General features: G+C 41.5%; 1 protein-coding gene across 2 annotated transcripts in view; it reads right to left on the bottom strand.

The window, feature by feature from the left end:
- The window catches only part of htr2cl1 (5-hydroxytryptamine (serotonin) receptor 2C, G protein-coupled-like 1), a 227,148-nt gene that overhangs the window by 103,303 nt on the left and 102,681 nt on the right, over positions 1–21,164 (bottom strand). For both annotated transcript variants that reach the window (XM_014409373.3, XM_014409374.3), the window contains exon 3: positions 16,273–16,395. The gene's annotated coding sequence lies outside the window, so the exon portion shown is untranslated. The remainder of the gene's footprint in view (positions 1–16,272; positions 16,396–21,164) is intronic.

The following is a 21,164-nucleotide window of genomic DNA, read 5'->3' as shown; positions in this document are numbered from 1 at the left end:
CTATATTGTGTTTTATTCAGCATCTGTTGTCTTTTGTGTGCTTTTGCAGCCATTTTCTGTTTGCTGGAGTTTTCTTAAGTTAAAATGCAACTTTGAACTCTCAGGGCCACCGTACATGAAATCCATTAAATGTTGACATATTTTGAAAATGTTGCACAGTTAATAGACATTCCATTGTAGAACACACGTACAGATTTTTAGACATCTTTAGATCTCTCACCTTCTCCCATTTGCTAGGTTCCTATTTGTCTTTGTCCTGGCATTTGTTTAAATTTATGTTATCTGCATGCCACAATTTGATGAACTAGGATGGTATCAGCTTTGCTTGAACCCTACACTCTACCTTTTCCCTCTCTCTTGTTTCATCTAAAGGGCACCAGGGCAGAAAAAGAGAGAAAGGCATGCGTGTAGTGGTGAGCGCGACGATACTGGAGCCTTCACCTTCAATTCACATCCTTAGTACTGGTACACAGCACATGCCGCGTAGGTGGCATTTGATGAATCCACTGACGTCTGTAGTTTCATTGTGCTGAATCCTGTCACTGGTCACATTAACAAGGAGGGAGACTGAGAGCATAATGAGAAAAGGGATAGATGAAGACAAAGAAGGAGCAGAAAGCAAAGGCAAAATAACTTTGTGGCCAGACAACAGTGGCTGGCGATTACAGAATGAGCAGAATTACTGCCACTCGGCAATGAACTGGTTGCTTTGAAGACAGGGACCAAGGCCCACTCGCAGTCAGTTGCCATCTTCAAAGCGACTCTGATGTGTCAGGAAGTCAATAAAATGGCCATAAGAGAAAATCAGTCTGCTATCAGTTTGTGACTGATTGGGGTCAAGTTGTCAGTTAGATGCAATTTGTTGCTGCAGGACAGCAATTTAACTGCATATATAGGAATACGACCAGAATACAGCCAGTTGAGATGAGTCCCAACTGCAAAGAGACATATCGCATATCTGTGTTTATAAATTAGGCAGCAAGTATAAGCAAACCAATCCCAGTGTGTGTGAGGGTGTTTTTACACCTATAGCTCACTCTCTCTATGTTTTTAAGCTTGCAGCTTTTCCACGTGATTTGATTTGGTTTCTTTTCTCGCAGAGAAAACTCCAACTGAACCAAAATGCTTCACTACAAACCATGTGAGAATATTCAGTCTGCTTGTTGGCCAGGCTACTTGCTAGCCCGTACAGACTTTTGCACATCTGTAGTACCCTGTTCCATCCCAGAATACAAAGCATACATGGCTAGGGGATGTTTTTAACATCAAAGTACACCTAGTAATTGGATTAAGGTCGGATTATGTTTACAGCATAATTGAATTGTTCTGGAGTTAATTTGAAACGGCACAAATAGAGACCACCTTCTCTGAAGTTTCTCGGTCCACACCTGAGAGCGATTACTGTGTTCACATCTGCACAAATGCATCAAGAGGGAAAACAAACCACAGTTTAATTTAAACGGACTAAACACTGCAGGTGTGAAAACACCCCAAGGATGACTGGAGTCTGTCCTTAGTGTTTGGAGACAGGCTGCCTCACAAAGGGCAACCTTTTGATCAAAACGGTTGAGAGTGTTGACTGGTCAACTTCTGGGCATCCACTATGTTGACACACTACTGGCAATTAGTGTATGACGGCAAAATCACCGCCTTTTTACATAGTCACAAGGAGGTGTGACTGAGCCATCAGAGAGACTTTGTTTAGCATAGTAGCTTTGTTTAGCTCCAAAATGAAAATGCAATTACCCTAAATCATTCGTTCACCACTTTTGTGTAATATATTGCCTTTCCAGTATTTGTAATTTAGGTCTATCACGTCTTACTTAGTTAGGGTTGACCTTCTCCCTGTTGCTGCTCTGATTTCCAATTTCTTTTCTGGTAAATAGATACCTGGAAAATATCTACAGATTTTGCCTGAAGGAAAACTTGGGGGAACAAAAGCAATTGTGGCATTTTACCCTTTAAACCAGGGGTTGGTAACTCCAGGGCTCAAGGGCCGATTTCCTGCAGGTTTTAGATGTATCTTTGATCTAACACAGCTGACTAAATTACCTCCTGAACATGTCTTGAAGTTGTCCAGAGGCCTGATAATGAACTAATCATTTGATTCAGGTGTGTTGACCCAGGGTGATGTCTAAAACCTGCAAAACACCGGCCCTTGAGGCCTGGAATTGCCCACCCTTGCTAAAAATGCTGACGGTTTAGGGTTTAAAGGGTTATTGCTGCATATTTGAAAAAGTGCGGGAGAAACATGTACTGCCAAGAGCTGCGTGACCACTTCGGATGTGCTGTGAGGGAAAAAAGAGGACAACTTTTCCCAACTTAATAATAGAAAAATATCAAGCCTGGAACTCATGTTTTCTCTGCTCATACGGTCTGTGAGCCGATTTAACTCCCCAGTTTTCTCACTAACAGTGCAAGCCCGACACTAACAATGTCATCATAACATGTGTGGAGATTTTTCCAGTCCGAGTACAGAGAAAGACCTCACAGTTCCAATATAAACAGTCACAGAGTGCAGTTTCTGTTTCTGCTCATGGTCCAGTTTGTGTGGATTTGAGAGGGAGTACTATGTGATACAGGATTATGTAAAACTGCCCTACGTTAGTAAGGGTGTGTGTAAAGCTCCTAACCCTAATCTGTAGGTTTACAACAGACTCTGTTATTACCTCTTCCTTCATTACTTTTTTGGCAATCTGTTGACAGGAACCTGCTGCACCACACACTTAGAGAGTCCCATAAAATTACTGGACTGCCCCGATCTGCATGAATTATTCTGAACATGAGTTATTTTAAAGGAATAATCCATTAGCAGGGATGATTAGGTGGCATGGAAATGACTGGATGAACTCCAGTTTTTTTCTTTTCGTTTTTCTATTTTTTTTAAAAAACAAGAACAATGCACCGTTGCCTTACAATTAGAAGATGGTGGGTTTAAATCCATCAGCCAACTGTGACCCTTCTGTGTGGAAGGTGTCCGCATGTGTTCTCCGGCTTTCTCCCACAGTCCAAAAACATTGGCCACATGTGTGACTCTGTCTGTGTCTCTGTGTTAGCCCTGCAGCAGACTGAGAGCGTACACCACCTCTCCCCCTATAAAAGCTGGTGCAAAAAATAAATAAATGGCTGTAGGACAATTTTCCTGCTGTGAGGAATGTAATTGAAGTTTAAGGACTATAAGAAAAACAGGAATCAAAGTACTGGCTGTGATTTTTTCAGGTCTATTTTTTGTTTTCAAAGTTGGTCTTTAAATATGAAATTCACTTTGTGTTTTTCTGGATTAATGCTCTGAGTGTTGCATGCTTCCAGCACGTTGATACACACCTTACTCAAGATCCTCGGACTGCCTGATGTTAGCTTTGAACGTGTCCTTAAAGATTGTTTTGGCCCAAAGCACGGCGCTTCGTTTGTGAACTGAAAGAGTAGAGTTCTTTTGAAATCTGAACTTATGTATTCGCAGTGCACAAAAGGCCTTTGATTCTCTTTTGTTTCCAAAATAACAATAGAAAAGTAGTCTAATTACTGGTTACTAAGCATTACCTCCTTACCCTCTTTAATGTCAGCAGAGCAAACAGGGTGACACAGGGAACTGAGGCTACAGTTCACACATGCTCACTAAAGTTTATCTTGATTTCTGCTGCAACATTCAGAGTTTGGTTTAAACAACACCAAAGCAAAAATCCATCCAGGTTTGAATGAACACGGGCTGCTGTTGGTGGGGTAATGGTGTTGGTCAATGCTCCCTCTAATTTTTCACGTGTCTGAGCGAACACACAAACTCCATGAGCGGTCCCTTGGACCACTGTGAGCAACAGCAGGCGTGTGCACTGTGGTCACGCCAGCATCGAATCCATCCAAGTTACATGGTTTATTAAAATAATCAAATTACAGCATTTATGTTAGACTACTATTAATTAACTGCTTTAGCCCACTTACAATGAAAAAAAAAATCTTGTTCATGATCTGTGTAGTACGTTAACACTATTGGAAGTAAAAACAACTTGAACTCCAATTTTGAAAACAAAACTTCCTTTCTTTCTTTTTCTTTTTTAAATAAAGCTCTGACTGGTATTATGAGTATGAGTCTGTGGTCTGGGAGAGAGTCCTGTAACTCTGTCTGCAAAATACAGTAAATAATGACCAATGTTGGGCAATTACTTATAAAGTTACTTCTTCAAAAAAGTTACTGAGTTTTTGAAACAACAACGTTTTTTGCAGCTGTTTTATCTAAAAATGCAGCCGAGGCGTTTTTTAAATAAACATTTCAAACTATTTACAGAACAATCAGCTGTTCTGCATCAAATCTGATGCCAAACAAATTATTTGTGCCACTCCAAAAAATAATTTCTGTCCACTATGATATAAAGGAGAACAACAGCCTGATACCTGCAGGCCTGACAGCAGGAGATGTATCACTCCTGTAACACCTGTAACATTCAGCAGTCGCCTCATTGTTCTGACACAAACAACAAAACTATTGACTACACTACACACTAACTACACAAGATTTGCGCTAAATGTCGCAAATCTTTCACATCTCAAAACACCGCCGTCACTCCTAAAACTTCCCCCCGTTCAAAACAACTAAATGCCATGTTTTATCATAACTCTGGTTTTACGTGGCCTATCAACACAATTTAAAAACTCTCAGTCCAATAGATCCAATAGAGCATCTTTGGGATGTGGTAGAACTGGAAATTTGGGAGATGTGTAACACTGCAGCCAAATGTTTGACCAGAATCTCTGAGGAACCTGTGCCATGAAGAATTAAAAGACAGTCCAACTCTCCAAATCTAGTCCAAATCTATCTATTACCAAAGCAAAGATTATTTTTTAAAGGTTGCTGCAAACTGTATAAAGGTGACATCATAAGAAATAATTCACTGCCAAGAGTTTCTCCTGATCACGGGTTTGTAGAAACTTCATACAAACACAACTTAAAGTTTTTTTATGAATGCACAGCTCCTGTTTATGCTGCTCCTGCCCTCGCTACTTTGTCTGCACAGCAGATTAAGAGCTGAGCGTTTGTGTGGCTGTGCATTTCAGGCTTGTATTCCTGATTTATAGACGGGCTCAACAAACAAATTCTGTACAATCTGAGCACTTAGCAGATAATAAAGTTAACACAGCTGCCACTAAAACCTGCACTGTGCGGTGCTCAGAGGTTGCTGCGATGACTCTACAAGGCACTGTTTCTTCTTGCCTGTGTGCATGTGTTTGCTGGACAGCAACACATCCATGGGGAGAAAAGACATGTTGCCTTATACAGACATACAGACAGTAATGTCAGAAACAAAGTTTTCACAGGACTCTCTGCAGTCCTTTGAAATACTAAGTACATCCTTACTGCTTCTTTGGGAATTAAGAGTATAAGTAGCAGCCAGCCAAGTTATCATCAAGAAGGGTGAGCACCTCTATAAAATCAGAAGTTTTGGCAGTTTTGTGCTGTGGAGCAGTCAGGTGTGAGTTAACACAATGCTACAGTTTTCACAGGAGTGAACTCGAAGGTCAGACTGAGCAATGCTCAGAGAAACTACACAGAACCCAAGAGCTACATCTCAGCCTGTGTGAGCCTCAGCTAGCGAGTTAAATTTCAAAGTTCATGACATTAAAAGCTTCGTTCAGCTGCTCACACGTGGGGTCGCCACAGTGGATGGATCCACACAGAGTGCTGTGAGACAGTATTTGCTCTTTTTCTTATTATTTGCATATTTATCACAGGAGCATGTTCTACATCATGAATCAAATTTCAATATTAGACAAAGACAACCCAAGATAAAACAAAATGCAGTTCTCAAAAGGGAATTAAGGAAACCAGATATCCAAACATAGCCGATCGATGTGAAAAACAATTCCACAGAGAAGAGGTCAAAGTTATCTGACTGCAGTTCTTCTAGCCACGCGTGACTCAACCAATTTTGGTGCAATTACTTCTACACAAAGTGTCTGGTAGGTTTGGATAACTAAAATATGGTTGCAAGTACCTTAAATAACCACAGTAGCTGGCTAACAGGCAGTAAAAATTATTTAATGATCTGATCTTCCATTTTATTATTAGATGAGCGATTATGGTGTGGAAGAACTTGGCTGGCCTGCACAGACTCCTGACCTCAACCCGACAGAATTTGGGATGAATTAGAGCAAAAACTGTGAGCCTTCTCGTCCAATGTGCTTCTGGCAGAATGGTCAAAATTCCCATAAACTCACTCCTAACATTCATATGTGTGTGAAGGTAGACGAGCAAAGCCTTTAACTTTATATAAACACACATGAAATCCAGATGTTTAAAAGTTGCTGATGCCTACATTGCTAATTCAAAGGAAAAGCCTACCAAGTAAAAATAGAGAAAAAGAGATTGGATAAGATGGAGTCAGTTCATTTACGCCACATGTGAATCATTAAATAAACATCGGACTGAAGCTCTTTGATCAGCAGCTGTGCCGACTTTGTGCGTCCACGTTGCATCCAAAGTACTGTGCTGTGACTTTTTCATGCTATTCAGTACAGATGAGTCTGGTGTTAGTGTTGCCGAGGAGACTAATAAGAGACATGCCAGCAATGCAAACTACACAATACTCGCAGATGAACAGCATCCAATTTTCCTTCACCAAGAGAAAAAAAGCACACACTCTTGAAAATTGGCTCCCTTGTTGACTGAATTTGGTCGCAACAAGCAATGAAAGCATCACAGAGGATACAGCATATGCTGAAAGTTCATGTTTTGGCCACTTTTCACTTACATTCCCCCAACGCACACCGCAAGGGCTTCACGTTCATATTTAATGAGGGGCAGAGGGTGGATGGGCAGCAGCTTGACAGTCAACAGGGGAGACGCGTTCGATAATTTAGGTTAACGACGCGGACACGGGGTGACCCTTCATCCCTCTCGTGACGGGGACCATCTCTTTTCCTTTTTCTTCCTCTTCCCGCTCCCGTTTGAATTTTTCAGAGACCTTGTCCTTTCGCATTATTGCGAAGACTCTAAGGTGAAGAAGAAAGCAGAGCGAGTGGGAGGACCAGAGTGCACAGCTTTGTGTGTAAATGCACAAAAACTGCGAGTGGGTGTCCGTGCGCCCACACGGTGTGTGTGCGTGTGTGTTTGTGTGTAGGCAACCCTCCAGAGACTTTTACTCAGCATTCTGACACAGCCCTTCTCTCTCATACAGGAACATTATTGGAAATGAAACAAAAAGGACACACTTAACACACTCTCTCTCCTCTCATGTGCACTCGCATCCTTCCTGACGCTTTCTTGATGTGGCAGCCTCCATTATAAAAACTACTTAAACCAAGTAGGGCTGACAAAACGCCCGGCAACCCCCCGCCTGGGGAGGAGCGGAAGAGAAGAAGGACTGAAGAGGAGGAGGAAAATTTTTTCGGCCATTTTAATTGCAAAGCTTGTTAGGCTTTTTTTCCCTCTGTCGTTAGTGCCTTATTAGCATGTCATTAAAAAGCCAGGCGCTTGATAGACAGCCTGAAGGAGAGCAATTAGTTTGTGGGTATACGTGTGACTGTGGTACTGAGACAGTCAGTACTTCATGTTTACTACGTTTTAAGATTGAGGTAAAAGTGAGTTGAAGGCTGTTTCTAACCTGATCTTCCAGCATCAACTCCAATGCATTGACTTATATGAATCTGCAGTTCTCAGTATTTGCCCACCGGTGAGGAATTTCACCCAAATGCAGGACGCTCACTTATATTTCTACCATTTGACACCGCTGTGGAGAATTCAGATAATGAATAATGGACTTTTTTTCACCTAAAACATTTGCAGAATCTTGGCCGGCAGTCATGGGGACATGCGTCTGCTATCGACATAAAAATTCAAGAGGGTGTGACGAGAGCTAATTTGGATTTGTGCACCCAGAGGGGGTGCGGTGATGGGTTGTCAACTGTGTTCCCCAAAGTTGAAAGGCCCATATACTCTGATTATCTTTCTTTTGGCAGCCTGTCAGGAGAGCTCGCTATGGCTTGGGAGTTGCTAATTAATAAGTGATTGCCCACTTAAAGAAAAACACTTGATTAGAGGGAGGAACGCTTCCTAAACCAGACTCAGCAGCTGTTTTTGGTCTGCAGCCCTGTCAGGGCTGAGCTGACTAATGCCGCATTTCCCTCACTGAAATGATTCGTAATAAGAGCACTTCCTCTGCAGATACATTTTGGATACTTTTTCCTGGTATAGCAACTGCTATACTTTCAAATAATTGAAAGTATAGCAGCAAATAATTGCTGCTATACTTTCTTTACAAGGAATTCAGCCAAGAGGAAAAGGAACATATATTCAGACACTTAGAAGCTGCTTTAAGCATGCATATTAGTAACACATTGGCTCTTTACACTCACCAGTGGTTTTATTAGTTACGCTTTGCTGACTTAGCCTGTGGGGCAAGGGGTGTAGCAGATAGCTGATATCTGAGTATAGATCAGCAGTTTCTAAAAATACTCAGACCGCCCGTCTGTCACCAACAACCACGACACATTCAAACCACTTACAGTAAATCGCCTTTCTTCCTCATCCTGATGTCTAATTTAATCCTCAGCAGGTTGTCTTGAATTTCTGCCATGTGATTGGTTGATTAGAGTAATAAGTAGGTGAAAAGTTAATGAAATGGCTGATTAATGGCTCTTTTAGAGGCATTGTTGTGCATGACCAATCGCTTCCTGTTAATAGGCTTATAATAAGTGGAAAATGACTCAAAAATTAGCCAATAGGAAAGCCTGACTGTTGAATATGACATATTTTCACAAGAATAGGACAACATAGCACAAGAAAATGTAAATACTGTAAATGCTGACTAAGAGCAAAAAAACCAACAAAAAACCCCAATCAACCTATCAAAACCTGATGAACACGCATGTGAAATGACGTCAAGTCCTGAAGGTATTTGCGTTACATTCGCTGGCCAGAGAGTTATACAGGCACATGCTTGTCATCTTCTCTTCTGTACATATGCATTAAACACATAAATTATTGGCAATGAGCCCAAACATGAAGCAAACCATGAGGAACTATCATTAGCCCTCTGACCACCACCATTACTGGTGGTGGTCAGAGGGCTAATGATAGTTCCTCATGGTTTGCACCCAGAGGGGGTGCGATGACCACCACCATTACTGGTGGTGGTCAGAGGGCCCGGTGGCGCCAGTGTCCGCCAGCCTTGCCTCGGTGAGTGCGCCCCAGGGCAGCTGTGGCTACAATGTAGCTTGCCATCACCAGTGTGTGAATGTGTGTGTGAATGGGTGAATGACTGAATGTAGTGTAAAGCGCTTTGGGGTCCTTAGGGACTGAGTAAAGCGCTATACAAATGCAGGCCATTTTAGCGATAAGAACAAGAGTGAGGAGGACCCAGGAGCAGACACAGACGAAGAGACAGACTGAGTAGGAAACTATGACGATTGTGACTGCTATGACTGTGAACTATGACAGTAACTATGATCTTTGAACTATGACTTGACATGGGGAAAATAGTACAGACGATCTGACGAAGACTGAACGGAAACACACAGACACACAAGGGGTGATCATGGGAAGTGGAAACACATGAGGAAACAGCTGCCACAAAAAATCATAATGAGACCGCAGGGGAAGTGTAAACTTAGCACATAGAACATGGAAACAAGACTTTCAAAATAAACAGGAAACATGACGGGATGCAGACAAGACACATACTTGACAAATGAACCATGCAGACATGAAACATGACAGCTTAAGACATGAGCCAACAAGAAAGACTTAACCACAGGGGGCGAAGACACAAATGGCTTTAACAAGCAAGGAACAAAAACTAAAACAATCTAGGAGCTAATATCTAAATGAACTTAACATAAACAATGAATGACAAAATACAAGGAAACTCAGATCCTAATAAATAATAGCAACAACCAGAACTTAACATATCTTCAATAACATAAGTCAACAATACAAACTGAACCCAAAATGCTGGATCACAGACCCAGCCCGTGACAAAGATGTCCTGGGGATCCATGTCCCCAGTGTACTGGGTACGGGGTAATCCAAAGGCCATAAACCTGTTGTAGCACTACAGTGACTGCATCATCATCATGAATAGCTTACGGTGATAATTAAGGAGATTAGCTTGTCCTTTTGGCTGCGTTAGCACCACAGATAGTGTTGGACAGCCTGATTGCACAAGGCATAAATTTAAGAACTTGGGTTACTCAGAGTTTATTCCCAAAAGTCCTCAGATAGGACTGCTCATGCTCATGGTCTCAGCTGGTACTTAAACACAGTGGCAGCGGCTACAAATACCAGTGTTGGGGTTTGAGACAGTCCCACTCCCACTGCAGCGTCAGCTTTCTGGGTGGAAAAAAAGCTTAATAATCACTATTAATGGAAGGGAAGCGTCAAAGTACTTTGTGATGCACTTTGTTCCTCGGTTGGCCAAAAAGCCACCACAAACGTAAAGGAAGATGCAGCAATTGCAATGTCAGAACTACCCTCAGCCAGAGTGTTGTGACCCAGTCATTAAAAATCAGTGCATCAGATGCTGCTCTAGAAGAAATCGGTACAATTTACAGAAAATGACTGTCTCAAGTGCTTTAAGCCTTAATTGAGCTGAGTGAGTGAGAAGTGAAGTGGCTCTGCACTAAGCGAGCGAATTGGCTTCTTGGTGATGAGCGTGATGCCGTCAAAGTGGCAGCATACGGGCAACGCAGGCAAACATAGAGATGCAACGCGGTGCAGGAAGGATTAGTAGAGCTTGAAAGGTCCTGCTCGTGCAAAAGTAAAAGTTCCCAGTTCCCTGGCAACAACGGGAAAGTACAGTTTCCTGTCATTCACTACCAAGAACTGAACCTTCAGCAACCAAACCTCTGCAGAAGCAAACTCTCCATATGTGTAAGCTGACTTCAAAAGAGCATCCTAAGTTTTATGAGTAAGGTTGTTTTTTTCACTGGACTTTTACTTTTCAGTTTTTTTCTCTTTCTTCCTACTTGGTCTTGACGTATCGTTTATTCTTCTGTTCTTATTGTTTTGACAGTCACCATATGTGAAGCTAGTAAGGATATAAAGCTGCCATGTTGCATGCAGATATATGTGGAAGAGACTGTCATGAGTCATGAGTAAATTAATGCACATCTGCATTCACTTATTGTGATACAGCTCTGTGATTCAGATCAATCTTTTTCCTGTGCACGTTCTTCCTTCCACCAGCATCTTTCCCCACACAGGTATACATCATCGTCCTGCAGTATATTAACTCCAGCTCTTCCACCCACTCTCTGTCAAATTTTTCCATTAAGTGTAGCAGTAATAACAACTACTTTTTTCTCTGTGGTTTCCAAACTCTCTGCACTCCAGATTCCCGCGTGTGCCAGCCAGTCAGCTTTCTGCAAAGTCCTGCCAATCAGCTCCTCGCCTTTGTGAACCCGCCGGTCCACTCTGCACCTGCTCCTTCAGCGTCTGCCACACATCTCCTCGAACACACACCGCTCACACTTTATGGGTTCTTTTCATCACTACATGTTGCTGTTTGAAGCCTGAGAATGTGATTAATTTAATGTAGAAAAACAACTAAAGGATTTTGTAAAAAAGCATTAAAACACAAAGTCAGTTAAACTTCTGAGATGTCAATCTGCCCGCTTAGGAAAGATAACCTGCGGCATATTCAGGTTGCAAAGTAGCATCCTGTGTCAAGAGTGTGGAGGAGACACCATCCTGAGGCTCAGGATCTGCTGCTGTGTGTGAGGAGGAATAGGAGGCGCGCCCCGAGAGACGTGCAAAACGAGCACCAGCGGGTTACTCGTCGGGCACAGACTCCATGCGGTCCTGACGTCCATTAGTGGGACCTCTGCTCACATACCCAGCACCGTGTGGCATTCACCAACACAAAGGAGGACATGCCTCCCCACACCATCACTGACCCACTGCCAAACCCGTCATGCTGGATGATGTTGCAGGTGGCTTAACAATCGCCATGGTTTCTCCAGACTCTTTCATGTCTGTCACAAGTGCTCAGCGTGAACCTGCTCTCATCTGTGAAGAGAGCTGAGCTCTGATGGCGGGCCTGCCACGTCTGGTGTTCTGTGGTGAAGGCATTTTGCAGAGCACAGCAGCCATGGAAGGAATTTGGCTTGAAAGGACAACTTAAATCTCCACATTTTGACTTTTTTCTTTTCAAAACAGTATTTCTACTTTTTTACTCTCTAAATAGTGAGTCTAGTGTAATTTCAAAATTTCAAAATGAACAATAATATATGTTTTTTTTCTTAATGTGGCCCTAATTCTCCTCTGTAGCGTTAGGAATAGGCAAATTCAAAAATATTTTTGACGCACGAAATATTTCCACAAATTTTATACGTTTGGTGTGTAGAGGCCTTAACTCACGTTTAATTTGTAACAATCAAAAAGCTGCACGTCAAACTAAAAGGAAATTAAGATTAAATGAAGTGAAAGTAGCTTAACTAGACAGAGGCGCACTCTTGCAGAGGTAATCTGTGTAAAAGCAGTGTGTAAGTCCTTTGGGGAAGTTCACCGACTCACACACTTTTTTTATCAGATGGATTCACACTTCATTATGGCTGATCCCTGCAGCCACACACATACACACACATGTTGTCCCTGCAGCTACAGTGAAGAGGTCATTACACTCGGTAGCTCTACTGCATCAACAAAACAAATCGATTCTGGCTTTAGGATCAAAGACATTGTGAAAGCACGTGCGTCTTTATGTGTGTAACGGAGAAAAACGGGAGAAAGTGGGACATGAACACATGCGGAGATCCATCATGAGAAGTAATCTGACCTTGGTGCTCTTTTGGAGGAGGGAAGAGGGGAGCGCAGTGCCAGAGAGACTAATTAACTTGAGAGACACGGCCTTTTTCTCCTCCTCCTCAACAGAGAACATGCATGTGTTTAGTATATATGTGTATTTTGTACTGATATCAGGGCATAGTCATCACTGACAGATGGGCACATGACACAATGTCTCATCATCACATGAGAGCTGCAGCATGAGAGGTAGTGAGGAAGGAAAACAGACACTCAGACTCTCTGACTTGTTCAAACACCAACTAAAAATACTCTAAAATGTCAGGGTATGCATCTCTGACTTCTGTCTCTGTAAAAAACAATTTTACGTGTCAGAAGAAGGTAAGTTTTTTGAGGAGGCTGGTCTCTCTAAGGTAGGAAGTGCTTTTTGGTTGGAATTGGAGCATCTTTTTTTAAACCCCCAAATTTAAATATTACAGGAAAACCAGAAGTCCTTAAGTCAGGAGAATGAGAGTCAGGCATATTCAACACAGTTTACCAAGAAATGCAAAGCTTGTTTAGTCTGCAGTGGCTTTATGGATCTGTGGTACTTGCACTTGATGCATAATTAAGGCAAACTAATAAAACTGAAAAGTGGTGGTAATATGTAGTCTCATTAACCCTTCAAAGCTACAAACATACATGCAATATTACTGAAAGTTATTGAAGTGACACTCATAAAGCCAGTTTTTCTTTGCACGGAAATTCAATTCAGTTTTCATTTTCAGTCATATGGCGCCAAATCACAACAACAGTCACCTCAAAGCACTTTGTATTATAAGGTAAAGGTCCTGCAATAATAGACATAATAACAATAATAATATTAATAACAGTCAGTAGAATCCTAAGACTCTTAAAACAAACATTTCGTGAAATGTAACAGCAATATGTGTCGTGGATTCATGCTAACAAGAGCAAAACAAGCATTAGCTGACTGTGCAGCCACAACATAACGTGACCAGGGTTTAATATTAAAGTGTACTGATTTTTTGAAAAGTGCAAATATACATCTTAATACATTATATAAGGGAGAAACAGAGCTTTTACAATACAAGGAGCTTGAAAGTCAATATTTGGTATGACCACCTTTATCCTTCAACACAGTCTGAACTCTCTCAGGCAGCTTTCTTGTCATTTCTTTAAGTAGGAATAGTTCTCCAGGCTTCTTAAAGGACATTCAAAGCTCTTCTTTGGATGTTGGCTGCATTTAGATGATCCCACACTGCTTCAATAATGTTGAGGTTCGAGATCTGGGGAGGCCGATCCATGACTGATAGTGTTTCACTGTGTGATTATCTGGCCATGTCTTTACTACACTGACAGTATGCTTGGGATCATTGTCATGCCGTAAAAATGAAATTATTAAATTTTTTTAGGATGTTATTGCATTGTGAATCAAAATCTGACTGTACTGTTTTCATAATTCCATTAATTTTAACACGACCTCCGACACAACTGACTGAACCTGAGCCTCAAACCATGACAGTGCCTGCACCGTATTTTACAGATGGCTGTGGACACTCACCGTTGCCCTCCTGACCTTCTCTACAGTATTGATGATGATTTGAATCAAACCTTTCACTCCATCAGACCTTTGGTGATGGATCACCTGAAAGAACTGGCCCTCGATCCCTATGTCAGGTCTGTACAGGAATATTTCCCCCCTTTTAAAAAACATTTAAAGAAATGGGAACGTGTGCTTATGCAACAGGCTGCTAGTAACAAAGTGTTTAAAGATACAATTGAAAAATTGTTCTTTTCTAAGTTTTTGTTCTATGTAGACACATTATTCCCAAGATGGTTAAGTACAAGGACTGGACTGAAAATGAGTGAAAATGAACCAAAAAAACTTTCAACAACCTTCAAAAAACTTGGAGAACTATTGCTCACTTTAAAAGTTACTAAAGTGGAAAGGGATCATCCGGCTTGTTACTAACACTTTTTTCAAAAAGCCAAGATACCTGATGGTAGGAGGTCGCATTAGTGCCTATGAAATTGGCATCTTGCACATCTGGAAAGGCTGCATCAGTCCTGAAAGCTATACACAGATTTTCAAACATCTGCTCCTATCCAGAAATCTACTTCCGGGAAGGCCTTCAATATCCAGAAGGCAATACTACACTGGATCTAATACAACAGCATTTGTTCCCTCATGAAAGAAAAATGTTAGAAAGACCCAGGACTGTTGACCAGTTAGAAAACAATTAGAGAAGAGTGGAGCCAACATGCCTCCCAAAACCAAACAACTGGTCTCCTCATGACCAGGGAAGCGTAAGTAATTAAATTCCTTTAGTTCATTGTTTCATTAAAGAAACTTTGCACTGATTACAAAGCCATTCTACTACTCCTTATCTTAAACCAGGCCCTTGGTAACTAGGGGATTATGCCAATAAGGGTCTCTCATGCCGTGGCATCAAAATGTGGGTGTGCTTTTTCCGAATGACAGACACCGAAATGTCACAGAGAAAGTGTAGTGCACACCCACTTATCAAATATCAGCAGACACCACTTTGCTAACTAGCACACACTCCAGCAGAAGAACAAACCACTGAGCTAATTAATGTGAAGTCGTCAAAGTTGGATGAAAGCTGCAACTTTCCCAAAGTGAAAGACAGCCTGAGAGCAACAGGGAGAGGGCGATTTGTGTGTGTGCGTTTGTGTGTGTGCGTTTGTGTGTGTGCGCAGTCCCCTTAAATAGACTCTATCAGATGCAGCGGGAGACGAGAGGAGACAGAGGTGAAAAAGACGGAGGAAGCGAGGGGAAATCAGGCATCCGTAAGGGAGATAATTAGCAAAATATGAGAACATGTGAGGGGGACATGAGAGTATTTACTTATTGTATATCCATCTATGTTTGTGTGTGCTTCTTTGTAAGTGTGTGTAGATGCCCTCACGTGGGAGTTTTGCTGTTCAGGGACAGATGGTGCCACATAACACTGAATGTTGATGTTCTTTGTCTGAACCCAACACTAAACACGCCTACAGCATCTCTGAGCTCTGCACAGCTTTGACTGTATGATACTGGATTGTGAGTCTGTATGTGTTTGTGCATGTGTAAGTTCTTTACACTCTAGAGATTTTGGGCTGCTTCAGATGCAAGTTGACAGTCCCTTGACAAATGTGGCAAAACGGTGGTCCTAGATCCCACTGTGAGACGCATCCAAACGATACATAGCCTGTGGCAAAATTCAGATTGTGTCAGGTTGTTTAAGACTGAGTTCTCACACCTCTACGGCCCACATCTACAAGCAAACACTATAAAAATAACAAAAAATATGGCATAATGCCATTTCTGAAAAACACACACACACAAACAAAGCTGTGAAATCTCGTATACTTCCTGTTTATATCACAGCATAATGACTGACCAGCCAGTCATTATGCCAATCTGACGCACTAATATGACTGATTGAGACTCTAAGTCTGCATTCCATACTTATGAATAACTGAACTGAATCCGGTCGCATTTTGTGTTCATATGTGTGTGTCGGTGATGTACTCACCCGTGCCAAATGCTGTTTTGATCTTCGCGTGTAACGGTCTCCCATGGGTGAACAGCCTCAGCGTGCTTTCATGTGTGCTTTGGAAACACTGAAGTGTCTAACATCTGACTTGTGCTTTTCAGTCTGGAAGAGAAACAAATGGTGGATAAATTTAGAATTTTAGAATCTATTTGGTGCCGAGTGAGTTAAAAAATCAGGCTCTGCATGATTTTTTAAAAACAATTTTCATTCATTCAATAATCCCGGATGGCATTCAGGCAAGAGTTGTCACAGCGTCTTGCTGGAAAAATTTTTTTTTCATATATACAAATAAATATAGCAAAACAATTGTGATTATTGAAAAAGGGATTCGTAGCTCGTTACAGGTAGTCTTGTAGGCCAAGTTGACATGTCTGTATGGTGTGATTGATAGTTTGATACAAAACATCTTACTTGGGGACTGGATCCTTAAACCACTCTAATGTATGTGAAGGTTCTCAGTCATCCAGGTCATCGTAGTCTAAGATCATCATAGTCTCTACATAGAAGAGCCGCCTCAACGGGACAAGACTCGGCTGTCCATTTGCATCTAAAGGACAAAGGTCACTCCTTCAAGGATGTCAATGTTCACATTTTGGACAGAGAGGACAGATGGTTTGAAAGAGGAGTGGAAGAAGCCATCTATGTGCACTGTGAGCGACCATCTTTGAACAGAGGCGGTGGTTTACAATGGCGATCGGCGATTGTGGCTCAAGAGTTGGGAGTTCGCCTTGTAATCGGAAGGTTGCCGGTTCGAGCCCCAGCTTGGACAGTCTCAGTCGTTGTGTCTTTGGGCAAGACACTTTACTCGTTGCGTACTGGTGGTGGTTAGAGGGTTAGAGGTGCCAGTGTCCGGCAGCCTTGCCTCTGTCAGTGCGCCCCAGGGCGGCTGTGGCTACAATGTAGCTTACCATCACCAGTGTGTGAATGGGTGGATGACTGGTTGTGTAAAGCGCTTTGGCGTCCTTAGGGACTAGTAAAAGCGCTATACAAATACAGGCCATTTACTATTTACCCGTTTTCCCTCTTGACGGGTTACTCCCACAGAGCTTAAATCTGGGACTCTCCACCATTTGATGCTAGAACTGAAGAAGCTTATCGGATGAGAGGTGAAACGTCTTCAAGCAACTTAAAGAAGTCCAGACGCTTTTCTTTCCAAGCTCCTTAGACAACACACAATTTCACAAAGCTCAAATAATCTCAAACTGGTTTCCTGGACATTACAGTAAGTTCACTGTACTCAAACAGCCTCCGCACTCAGTAGATCTCTGTCCAATCGAGCACTTTTCTTTCGAAGCTCTTTAACTCACTTTAATGCACAAAAAACAGTTTATAACTTTTATGTAGCATGCTTGACCTGATTTTTTTGTTGATATTATGTCTCTCTCCATTAAAATGAAGCTTATATAAAATCAGAGACTGTTTGTTCCTTTGGAAGTGAGCAAAATTCATTAAGGGATCAAGTCATAATTTATGATGTACTGTGAGACGTGTGGTAGCAGAATATCTCTCACCACCTGTTTATTGAAGTGACTTCCATTTCCATGCTTGACTTTAGTTCATTTTCATGTGCTCTTTAGTTTAACATATGTTCCATATGGATCAATTTTCCAGGTCACCAGGGTGAAGGTCTTCAGACTTTATACGTACGAGCATTAGAGTCCTCCATCATAATATGGTTTACTTTCTTTTGATTGGTCATTAGAGTGGATAATGGCTATGATAGTAACTAAAGGGCGGTAACTAGCCTCTCCATGGAAGTAATTCCACCTGATAATTGCTATTCAGTGGAACAGTAATATTCAAAGGGGCTGCTTCTTTATATGTACAGGTAATATTGACCATTTCAGAAGCCATTTACAGCCATCCATTCTTCTTCAGTACGATAAACAGCCTGAGCCATGAGCCATGAACGCTTCATTTGGCTTTGTCAGAGTGCTGCTTTTACTGTTACTTCATTACCCTCGGACTTGATGCTTTCTTTTGTCTCTGCTTCGTATTTCACAGATCGTCTTCTACCAGCCATCTGACATTTGAAAAAAGAAACAGGAAGGATAAAAAAAAAATTTCTTCACCAGTGTTGGGGAGTAACAGAATATCTCCTGTTACGTATTTAAAATACAAAATATGACTAACTGTACAGTTACCATTTAAAAAGGTGATAATTAGAATACAGTTACTTTGTTGAAATAAATGGATTACAAAGCGGTGTTTCCTGTTTCATATGTTAGGCTATCCCCTTCCTATCCCCTCTCTAATTTTGATAATTCCTAGCATTGCCGTAAACCCAAACAAAACACGTAATAAGGAGCTCTAATGTAAGTGTCCTGTTAATGTTGGTGGTGTCAGGTACACTATGGACCCAAAGCCAGCACAACAGAGCCAGCAGTGTGCGGGCAGGAATGCATTTCTTACTTGGAAATTCAGACAACACTTCACATTTAAAGAAGAAAGGAATGGGCGAAATCTGACCGTGTGATGCAAACTCTGTTTGCCAGCAACCAAGCTGCTCTCAGCTTCAAAAGACTCCAACCTAAAGAAACATCAGGAGGTAAGCTCTTTCTAAAAAACTAACGCTAGCCCACTGCAACTACCTTGTTTTAGTTGCGGTAGCTACCTGGGTTATGTGCCACTTCAGTAGTAGTAATAAATCACACAGCAATAGGATATCAAAGATACTGAAGGCTACTCGCCACCGAGCTAATATTGTTAGCTGTGTTTGTGATTTTAAAACGACATACGGATATATAAAGGAACTGTATTTACACATGACATTAATTTTATTATGAGTAATGTCAACCCTGCATTGAGTAGAGGCTGTAATCAGCTGACCTTTGCAATTGTTGTTGTGAGAGTCACTGCTCTTTGTGGGTTTAGCCAATTGAATTCAACAAGATAGAAGCAGAGGTTATTTGGCTGATTTCCAACCCCCTGGCACCACAATGCTTCTATAAAAAGGTAGAATTCAGTGACTCTAATCACTGTTATTGCTTTTAATATAAACTGATATCTGCTACCTGTGATATAATTTAACGTTTACAATGAACTGCACCAGTCCAACATAGTGCATCACCATACATGCACCATGAACACATTGCACAAATATGGACAAAAGAAATGTGTTGAGAAGTGGCCGTGGGATATTTTTTTCCTGTTGTGTCTAAGAAAACTAAGAGTTTATAATAATGACCAATAACAACGCTCTATGGAACTTAAACAAAAAAGGTATTTAGAAGTTGTTTAAAGACCTGGATCTAAAGTCACAGAAATAACATGCACATTATGACATACCATGTTTGTTTTTGCCTGAGCACTTAATTATGCTGGTATACTTCTACAAAGTACAGCTGAGCTCAGTTAAGGAACAGTCATTAGCTGTGGTATGTGGTCACAAGCCAAAGTATTTGCATAATGGTTTGTACAATGCTACCACTGTCCATCCATTATCCTAACTACTTATAGGCTGAACCCTATTTCAGCTGTATTACAGTGAAAAAACACACTGAACAGTTCGCCAGTCTGTCGCAGGGCGAACAGGAAGACAGCCACCATTCACACTCATGCGTGCTGGGTTAATAGATGTAAACATGTCTTTGGACCGTGGCAGGAAGCCGAGTACCTGAAAATAACCCATGTATGCACAGTGAGAACATGCAAAGTGCACAGAGGAAGACTCCAGCAACTCAGGAAGTCCAGGGAGGACAACACTATCCTCTCTATCAAGGTGTTATAGTCGTGCTTACTGAAAAGACAAGAATTTGACCCGTGTACCAAATTTTGAGCCAATCGATCCAAGGTGTTTTTTTAAGATCTTTAAAATGAAATCACAAATGTCAGTCTTGTGGCAGTAAGAGAGGATCATCAGAGTCAGGGAATTTCAATCCTTTCAGGGACTGCTGTGCAGCCTATTAAATACCACTCACCAAAGTCACCACAGATCCACCCCATTTGCATGTCTAATGCAAAAGATATCAGAAAGTTAATACAAAGAAATAAACCAACCAACCAACCCTAAGGCAGAGGTGCATTCATGTGTATCTCATGTAGCTGTGACATTTATTGATCCCTCGTCCCGCTTCACTCTTTCTTCTCTCGTTTTCTGTTTTCACAGTTAATTGTGACAGCGACTCGAAAATCGAACAACAGAACCCAGCCACGATCCTCCTTGTCAGCCACCTTGGACCAGCGCTATTAATGCGAGAAGCCACCATCACAAGCAGCCAATATAAGAAGCGCAAAGGTCAAAGCTGCGGTGGCGGCCAGTAGGGATGAAATATATTGCTCTGTCACTCTCTCATTTATGTGGAGTGCAGAAGCTCTCAGTATATATTTCCAAATGAACCTTTAACTTCTGTGTGTCTCAGGAAATATAAACCCTACTTAACATCCAAACACTAACATGCCTAGGTACAAGCTGACTTTCCTTTCCAAAAGCATATGGAAAAAAAGCACTACATGAACAATAAAGTTTGCTAATTTGCTAATTAGATCCCCTGTTACCACCAGGGTTGGCAAGGCTGTGCTTTTTGGGATCGGAGCATGCCTCCAACTACTCAAAAAGCTCAGCTGAAACCACAATAAGCAACACTTTTTGCTCTCTAGGCAACAAGAGCTTATCCTCAATCTTTAACAAAGCTGTTTCTGCTGTCAGAGTTGTTAAATAAGATCTCAAAAAAGCAACACTTAAGCTCTGATGTAACAACAGCAAGGGTAGAAAGCTCTCAGTCCGTTAATTATCTTGCTTGATTTAATTTTGCTTCTGGAAATGATGGAGATGTAATTAGCTTGAAGTATCAGCTAAACACAAGCCACAGCGGATTAGACAGTTAGCCTAAAGACACATCTGAACGCAGGCTTTGTAGTTGGAAACCCTA

This window comes from Maylandia zebra, linkage group LG3, assembly GCF_041146795.1.
Source record: "Maylandia zebra isolate NMK-2024a linkage group LG3, Mzebra_GT3a, whole genome shotgun sequence".
Classification (NCBI taxonomy): Eukaryota; Metazoa; Chordata; class Actinopteri; order Cichliformes; family Cichlidae; genus Maylandia; species Maylandia zebra.
The sequence above is the reverse complement of the archived record's forward strand: the minus strand, read 5'-3'. Positions and strand labels throughout refer to the sequence as shown.